Here is an 8,036-nt window from a genome sequence, read left to right on the forward strand (position 1 = left end):
TCTAAGGTGCCATAACCACTACATGAAGACTGTAGCAGAGCATAGTAATGAACCCCCGTTTCCTGTGTTTCAGTGCACTGTTTTCCCCACAAGGCTAACCTTTCCATCTCGAATTTTGCTGCCTTAAATCCTAGATGCTGATGTGGCTAGTAAGTTTTTTTTTTAAAGCTTTTAAGATAAAGGATTACATGGTATAACTATTAATAACGAATTGTTGTGTCCCCCTGTGCGGTAGGTAATGTTAATCCCCAGTTTATGGATGGGGAAACTGAAGCAGGGCAGTTATAACTTTCCCATGATTACAGAGGGAGTTGTATCACAGCTAGAATTAGAATTCAGAAGTTCCTGACTCCCAGTCCTCTGCTCAGCCCACAAGACTACACCTCTTCCAATAGCTGCTTCCCGCATTAGCATAGTACAGGAATAATTTCTAAAGTATTCAAAATGGCACATGAGATCAAGAAACCTAGAAATATAGGGCTGGAAGGGAACTCAAGGGGTCATCTAGTCCAGCCCCCTCATGTTGATTAGTATACATAGACCCTCCTTGTCTGGTGTTTGTATCATCTGTTCTTAGAAACCTGCAAGGATGGGGATTCCAAAGCTTCCCTAGGTAACATGTTTCAGAGCTTAACTACCTTTCTAGATGTTTTTTTTCCTAATGTGTAACCGGAATCTCCTTTTGCTGCAAATTAAGCCAATTGATTCTAGTTGTACTCTCAGTGGACATGGAGAACTGGAGTCCTCTTTATATCAACTTTTTATATATTTTAAAACTGTCATCAGGTTCCAGCCCCCCACCCCTCAGAATTCTCTGCAGCAGACTAAATATACCTAATACTTTCAGCCTTTCCTGATAGGTCACATTTGCTCTGGATTCTCCAGTTTGTTCAAATCATTCTTAAAGTGGGCTGCCCAAACTGGATACAATAATCCCATTAAGGCTCACCAGTGCTGACTAGAGCAAAAGAATTACTACATGAAACCTCTGCATGACTTTTGCTGAGCCTAAGATAAAATGTCAGCTAACAAAACTGTGGGTTTGGTTATTTAACTCAGTGATTCTCATCCAGGGGTATGTGTACTCCCTGAGGGGATGCAGAGGTCTTCCAAGGGGTACATCAACTTATCTAGATAGTTGCCTAGTTTTACAACAGGCTACATTAAAAAGCACTAGTGCAGTCAACAAAGTAAAATTTCATACAGACAATGACTTGTTTATACTGCTCTATGTACTATACACTGAAATGTAAGTACAATACTTATATTTCAATTTATTTTATTGTTATGGTAAAAATGAGAAAGTCAGCAATTTTGCTGTGACACTTATGTATTTTTATGTCAGATTTTGGAAGCAAGTAGTTTTTAAGTTAGATGAAACTTGGGGTACACAAGACAAATCAGACTCCTGAAAGGGGTTACAGTAGTTTGGAAAAGTTGAGAGCTGCTGGTTTAGCTAGTGTTACACATGCTTTCATATTTTCTCTAGTCTGACCACTAGGTGCCACCACTTATCCACACAGCATAGTTAAGCATCTTCCTGTCCAGAGCATTAGCATTAATGCAATACATGATCTGACAGAAATTGGCTGATCAGCAGGGAGCCTAGAAATATGTTTGCCACAAAAAAATGTAGAATTTGCTTTTTTTACAGAGACTCTTTAGTTTTTTACATCTTGTGAAAAAATTAAAACATATTTACTAAATTTTACTGCAAGTACCAATGTCACTTATTCAATGCACACAACCTCTCCCTCTTGTGGTTGATTTTTGAATGCAATTTAAATTTACATCGCTAAACATACACCAATAAACTGCTTCCAGCATATAGAGGTTACTCAGAAGTGTATGGGAATTCATGGTTTAACACATCTCAAATTTCACTTCAGTCTCCAGATGGGAGTAATTAAAGTTATGAAAAGATTCTGAAAACTTTAAAAATCACCCCTAAAGACCATGTCACTGAGTTTGGCAAGGACAAATTGCACGTTGAGGGTAGGTTTCAAACTTGCTTAAAAATTGTAAATATATCATTGTGTTTAACTGATACCTATATACAAGGATAAGATTTTTGTCATAGTGGTCATGGAAGTCATGGATTCCGTGTTTTTCAGAGAGTGGCATTTTCTGCTTCAAGTTCAGGCAGCAGGAACACCCCAGTTCTGAGCCACCGAGGATGGTGGGGGCCAGAGCTGTTAGCACCCCCCCCCCCCAGTCAGCCGCCTCCTTGTTTTTAGTAAGTCACAGAGAGGTTACGAGCATCCGTGATTGTTGTTTGTTGTTGTCGCCCACAACCTGTCTGTGACTTTTACTAAAAATAACCAAGACAAAATCTTAATCTTACCTACATATATTGTGACTAGGGAAGCTAAAGTTCAGCATTTCATTTTAATCATGGAAAACCAAAGACTTTAAAAGCAATGTCTGAATTCTATATTTTGAGAGAAGGCTCTCCTTAGTTAACATAAGTATGGTCTCATTTTGATGCATTAGGATTATGCATGTGACTCCTAGTTTATCAAACTGAGAAAATACACATACAGATAATTTATATTGTATGGTAGAAGTCATAGCCAAAATATTAAAAATAGATCCCTAAAGTTAAGCTCTTATATCCATGCTTAGGGTACCACATAAATAGCTTGATTTTTTTCAGAACTGCAGGATGTTTTCCTAGACTTCAATGAGAGATAGTAAACAACTGGGTGCTCAGCACTCTTGAAAAATCAGGCCACTTATTTAGGCACCTAAATACAGATTTAGGAACATTGCTGTTAGCCATGTGTGTGTATAAAAATCTTGGTGCACATATTACTCTCAAGCTGTAGGACTGACGTCATCTACTTTTTTAACTGAGCTATCATTCTTGGTAGCATGGCAGATGTACGATTGTAAAGAAAAAGGGTCTCTCTTACAGAGATCTTACAAGACTTTTTAAGCTGAGCCATTTTGTAGGTAACCAATGTTATGGCACACTAGCTCATATGCTATTCCACATAGTAAAAACAGGTCATGGATAATTAAGGTATATGTAACAAAATATTGCACCCATTATGGCATACTGTATTTTTTATACACTGCTGTATTTGTGTTTATATGCATGTTAGATATCCTGTGTTTAATCTAGTGGTGCTTAATCATATTTGTGTATTGACAGGTCTTGTACAAGTCTCTTATAACCATAGATTCACATAATGAAAATCCTAGTCTTCCACAGGAAGGATTTATCTTATTCACTGTTGGCTCATTCAGTGGTATGAAATTTGTCTTTTAGTGTCTTAAACAAAGGAGTTTTAACAGATACTTGTGTCAAACAAGGATGACTTCTCTCACCTCTCCTGTTTTGCATTGACTTCATTATGAGAAAAAGTATAGATAGATACAATACTATCAAAACATGATTTAACAAAAGTACACTAGAAAATTTAGCTCTAAGTAACAGCTTAATATGCAAACAATGATAGACTCTTCCAGTATTGCAAAAAAAAAAAAAAAGACAGGGTCAAAAATTAAGCAGAGCTAATGAGAACCCAACTCAAACACTGTCAGAAGGCAAAGAAATGGAAGAGATGAGTCAATTCACATACTGTGGCAGTAATATGCCAGCCCATAGGGATATCCAGAAGAAAACGTCATGAACCAGCGAAGCAGAAGTTACATTATCTAGATTAAAAGAGATTTGCTCACTGAAAGTCTACAATTTAAAGACCAAACTATGGCTCTTCAATTCAAATGTTATTTCCACTTTAAATATAAGGATGAAAACTGGAAATCCACCAAAGCTATGAAAAGACATCCAACTGCCTTCAAAAGCACATGCCTCAGGAAAATACTAGGAATTAAATGGAATGATTTTATAACAAATGTCAAGATTCACTAGAGCATTCAGCAACTTATCTTCAGAATTATCCTGAAAAGAAGACAGAAATATCTGGGACATGTTAGGAATGAAGACAGAGCATCTGCCATGGCAGGCTTGCCATTAGGGTGACCAGATGTCCCGTTTTTAAAGGGACAGTGCCGTTTTTGGGACTTTTTCTTGTATAGGCGCCTATTCCCCTCCCCCTCCCTGTCCCGTTTTTTCACAGTTGCTATGTGGTAACCCTGCTTGCCAATGGCAGCTGGAGGAACATGTAAAAGGGGCTGACCAAAATAATCCTTCCAGGAAACCGTACTTAGAGGGGGGAAACTTATGGGGCTCTGCATGTCCTCGGTTAAGAGCGGCCCAGGATAGACAGGGATGTGCACCATCCTTGTGCCTTGTTTGTGTCCTGCACAACATTTGACAGCATGGGAAGGATTCAGATTGTATATCTGATTATCAGTGGAGAATCTTTTAAAGTCTTTTACTGTTTCTCAGAACTCAGGAAAACACAAACCAATAAATGTTAGCTCTGCCTGGCTAACATGAGGAACAGACGTGTTAGGGAAGATCGTGGCCACTTTGTGCAGTGGGTGGCTCCTTTAACATTCTTACCCTGCTGACTGATGTGCTGTCAGGTAGTGAAATGGTTGCCTCTTACTGAAATAGACATGTGACTACCAAAGCATACATCTCTGTAGTTCCCCCAATGCCATTCTCTGACCTAAACTCCACCAAGCTCAACGTGGTTATAGGCTTTTCTCTGGAAAAGGGACATAGTATATTGGAGGAGATGTAAAATCAGGGTTACAACCCAGTGGGGTTATTAGAAATCCCACAGAACTTTTTACAAAACAAGTATGCTAACCTCGCCCCCATCCTGGCTTAATCAGCCCCATGAGCCAATGGCTCAGAGAAACTTTGTCTTTGACAGCCAGGCCCAATTCCAACATGGATAATTATTTGGCGCTTGCAAGAGCTGGTCAAAAAATGCAGAAAAATTTTCAGTGAAATTTCAAATTTTCTGAAAGTTTTGATCAGTCTGTGAATTGAATGAAAAACAGCAAAATGTATAGACACTTTACAGATCTTTAATTGAAATCTTGAAAATGTTCATCCTGCTGTAGTGCCTACCTAAATTGCTCTAGTAATTTCAACTTGTGATTGAGTCACTTCCTATCTTAAACTGTTGTATGCTACCTGCTGCTGCATTCAACCTCAGAGGTGGCTGCATTTCCCTGGTGAGTAAAATTATACCTTTTTCTATCGTTCTTAAGGCTTGTGGAGATGGAAGGTGGAATAGTAATGCAAGATATTAATGACCCTGAGAGGAACAGAGATTTTGCTTCCAAGAATAAATTAGCTCTGCAGCAGTGGAGCTCGAGGCTAGCAAATCATTAACTTTTTTTTGTTCTTAATGTTCACCAGTAGCCCATGGTCCAAATTCAGAACTAGACAATGTGATTCAATGCCATTCATACTAATGGAATTAACACCCCGTATACCAGGTCTGAATTTAGTCTCATAGCTTTAAATACGGTCCTGGTTTTAAAAAAAAAAAAAAAAGCACCACTTTTCCAGTATAACCATATAGAATGCTTCAAAAATAACACTGAAATAATGTGCTTTCTGCAGTTTATATCAAGATTTATCTTTTGTGGTTGACATTTAGGTATTTTTCCCTCAGCAATTAATTAGTTTTTCTTTCTGACAATAGACAGACAGGCCCTGGTTTTCAAATCAGCATGGGGGTGGTGAAGAGGGAAACCATTTCTCTGCATACTTGACTTTTCCAGTCAGTGGTCCTCACAGTTATTTCCAGCTAGTCCCTGCATTTGAGTATTAAATAGCATCCTCTAGCTATGTTTAATTGACATTTTTGCACCCTTTTGTTTGCCCAATTACACTCTACCCCCCTTAAAAGGTAGGGAGTCTGGAAAAATTAAAAATCTCTAAGCAAAACACTCCAGCCTCTTCATTATCTGATCTCTCTTTACCTACTATGGAGCAAGCCTGGGGTGAGAGAAAAAGAAACAAAAGGCATCCAAGGTCATAAGTGTTTCAGGGCTCGCTCCCCCTTCCACCCCTCCAGGAGCTTTCAGCAAACCAAAGAATAGCAGATGCTTTTCTAAATATTATTTGCATAAGAACAATACTCAGGGCTGCGTTTTGTTAAATGTATTGGTTGTACACATACAAAGTAAGCAATGCTGAACAATTGCCTGTCACATCAACCATGCCGCTTGTAATTTTTTTAAATCATTTTACCAGAAGCAAAATAAATTGGTATCAACTGTGAAATGAAATGGCTGATGTGAGGCAGGGACGTTCCTTTTCACTGTAAATAGGGATAGAAGAGTTCTTTCAGGATTACTTTCTACATAGGATATGCTTAGGCTACAGATATATTCATCCCCTGGAGCACAAGATTCAAAGCAGAGTTAAGGTGCTTGTCTGCATGAGTTTGTGTTTAGAAAGCTTACACTATGGTTCTGTTTTCCAAATAGAAGTCAGGACTGGTTGAAAATTTTTCGTGAAAGGCATCTGCTTGAATGGGCACAGAGACTGAACTATTCACTCCTCTCTACAACTTCTCCCTATAGACTAGGTTGCAGGCTGGAGGCATGTTGGTTGCATTGTCGCTGTGTTTGCTGTACATAGATTTGTGCAGCTGATTGTCCTGGTTACAGCTTTGACTCCTCACTGGAGTGCATGCCCCCTCCATTATTAGGCCTCTTGCCTTCACCTGGCCTGGGGTGGAATCCTGTGATTCTCTCTCTCTCTCTCTCTCTCTCTCTCTCTCCTAGATGAGCCTCAGGCTACTGCACCTTTATACCAACCATGAATACTCAGCCTGTTTCAGAGTAGCAGCCGTGTTAGTCTGTATTCGCAAAAAGAAAAGGAGTACTTGTGGCACCTTAGAGACTAACACATTTATTTGAGCATAAGCTTTCGTGAACTAGAGCTGTAGCTCATGAAAGCTTATGCTCAAATAAATTTGTTAGTCTCTAAGGTGCCACAAGTACTCCTTTTCTTTTTACTCAGCCTCTGTATGCTCAGCCTCTGAAAAGCTTCCCTTCAGTAGTTGTGACCAGTGGTTAATATAGTGACCAGACAGATGTCTTAAAATACAATATTGTTTAATCTTAACAGTAAGAGCACAGCACTGCATAAGGGGGAAAAGGATTTAAAAACAATAAAAGGCCTAGATGCTGTTCTGCCTTACCTAAAGCTTACCATCTCCTTGACAGTTAGGAAGGCTCATCTCTTTTAAACCCATCCTATGCTGTCTGTGTCAGTGTGTTTCCCTGCTAACAGGTCCTGCAACTCTCTACTCGCTCTTTTTCCAGGGAGTCACTTTGTAACTGTTTCTGTCCTTTTGAGCTGTCTGTTCCCAGCCTAGGCAAAACAGCTGTGTAACTTTTTGGCTGATGCCTGTAAGTAGTGTGTTCACAACTTAATACCATAGGCTTTATTTCTAAAACTCAGCCCTGTTTGCCTGGAGGGGTTTTATGTAGGCCCATTGTGTTACCTTCTTGCTATTAAACTAGTGCCAACGTGCATACAGTAAGTATTTTAATAAAGTCATAACATAACCTTTTTCATGACTTGGTGACATACAGCATTCATGCATTAATACAGATCAGTGTTCCTAAATTACATAGCAGCCCCACATGCATCACCCTGATACCTCCTGTGAGCACCACACAAACATACTAATTGATATAAAACTGTTATTTTGATGAAGAAGAAAGGATGGAAAAACAACAAAGACTGAAGAAAACACTAACCTACTCTTCTCCTTCTGTGCTAAAGGAAACACGATGAGGGAACTGCAGGGACTGTAAGTGGATGAGAAAAATAAGCCTGTGTGAAATATGCCAATACTTGCCTATTAACTCTGTCTGTTAAAATAGGTAACTCAAGCAATTTAGGAGGTTAAAATATTGTCACTGCAGTAAGTGGCTGTATTATTCAGATGCTTCTCAAGACTTTGGACTAAAACTTAACAAAATAGCTGGTCCAGCAAACAGTCATAAAGCTGAGGTCAGAAAAGCAATAATAGACTGAACCAAAAGAAAAAGCTGCTTCTTTTTCTCCAAGGTGATCCAATGTACTAGGAGGTTGACAGGTGACTCATGGAAAAAGAGTCTCATGGGGGAATAAAATGTTC

Source organism: Dermochelys coriacea, chromosome 1 (assembly GCF_009764565.3).
Source record: "Dermochelys coriacea isolate rDerCor1 chromosome 1, rDerCor1.pri.v4, whole genome shotgun sequence".
In the NCBI taxonomy this organism is placed as follows: domain Eukaryota; kingdom Metazoa; phylum Chordata; order Testudines; family Dermochelyidae; genus Dermochelys; species Dermochelys coriacea.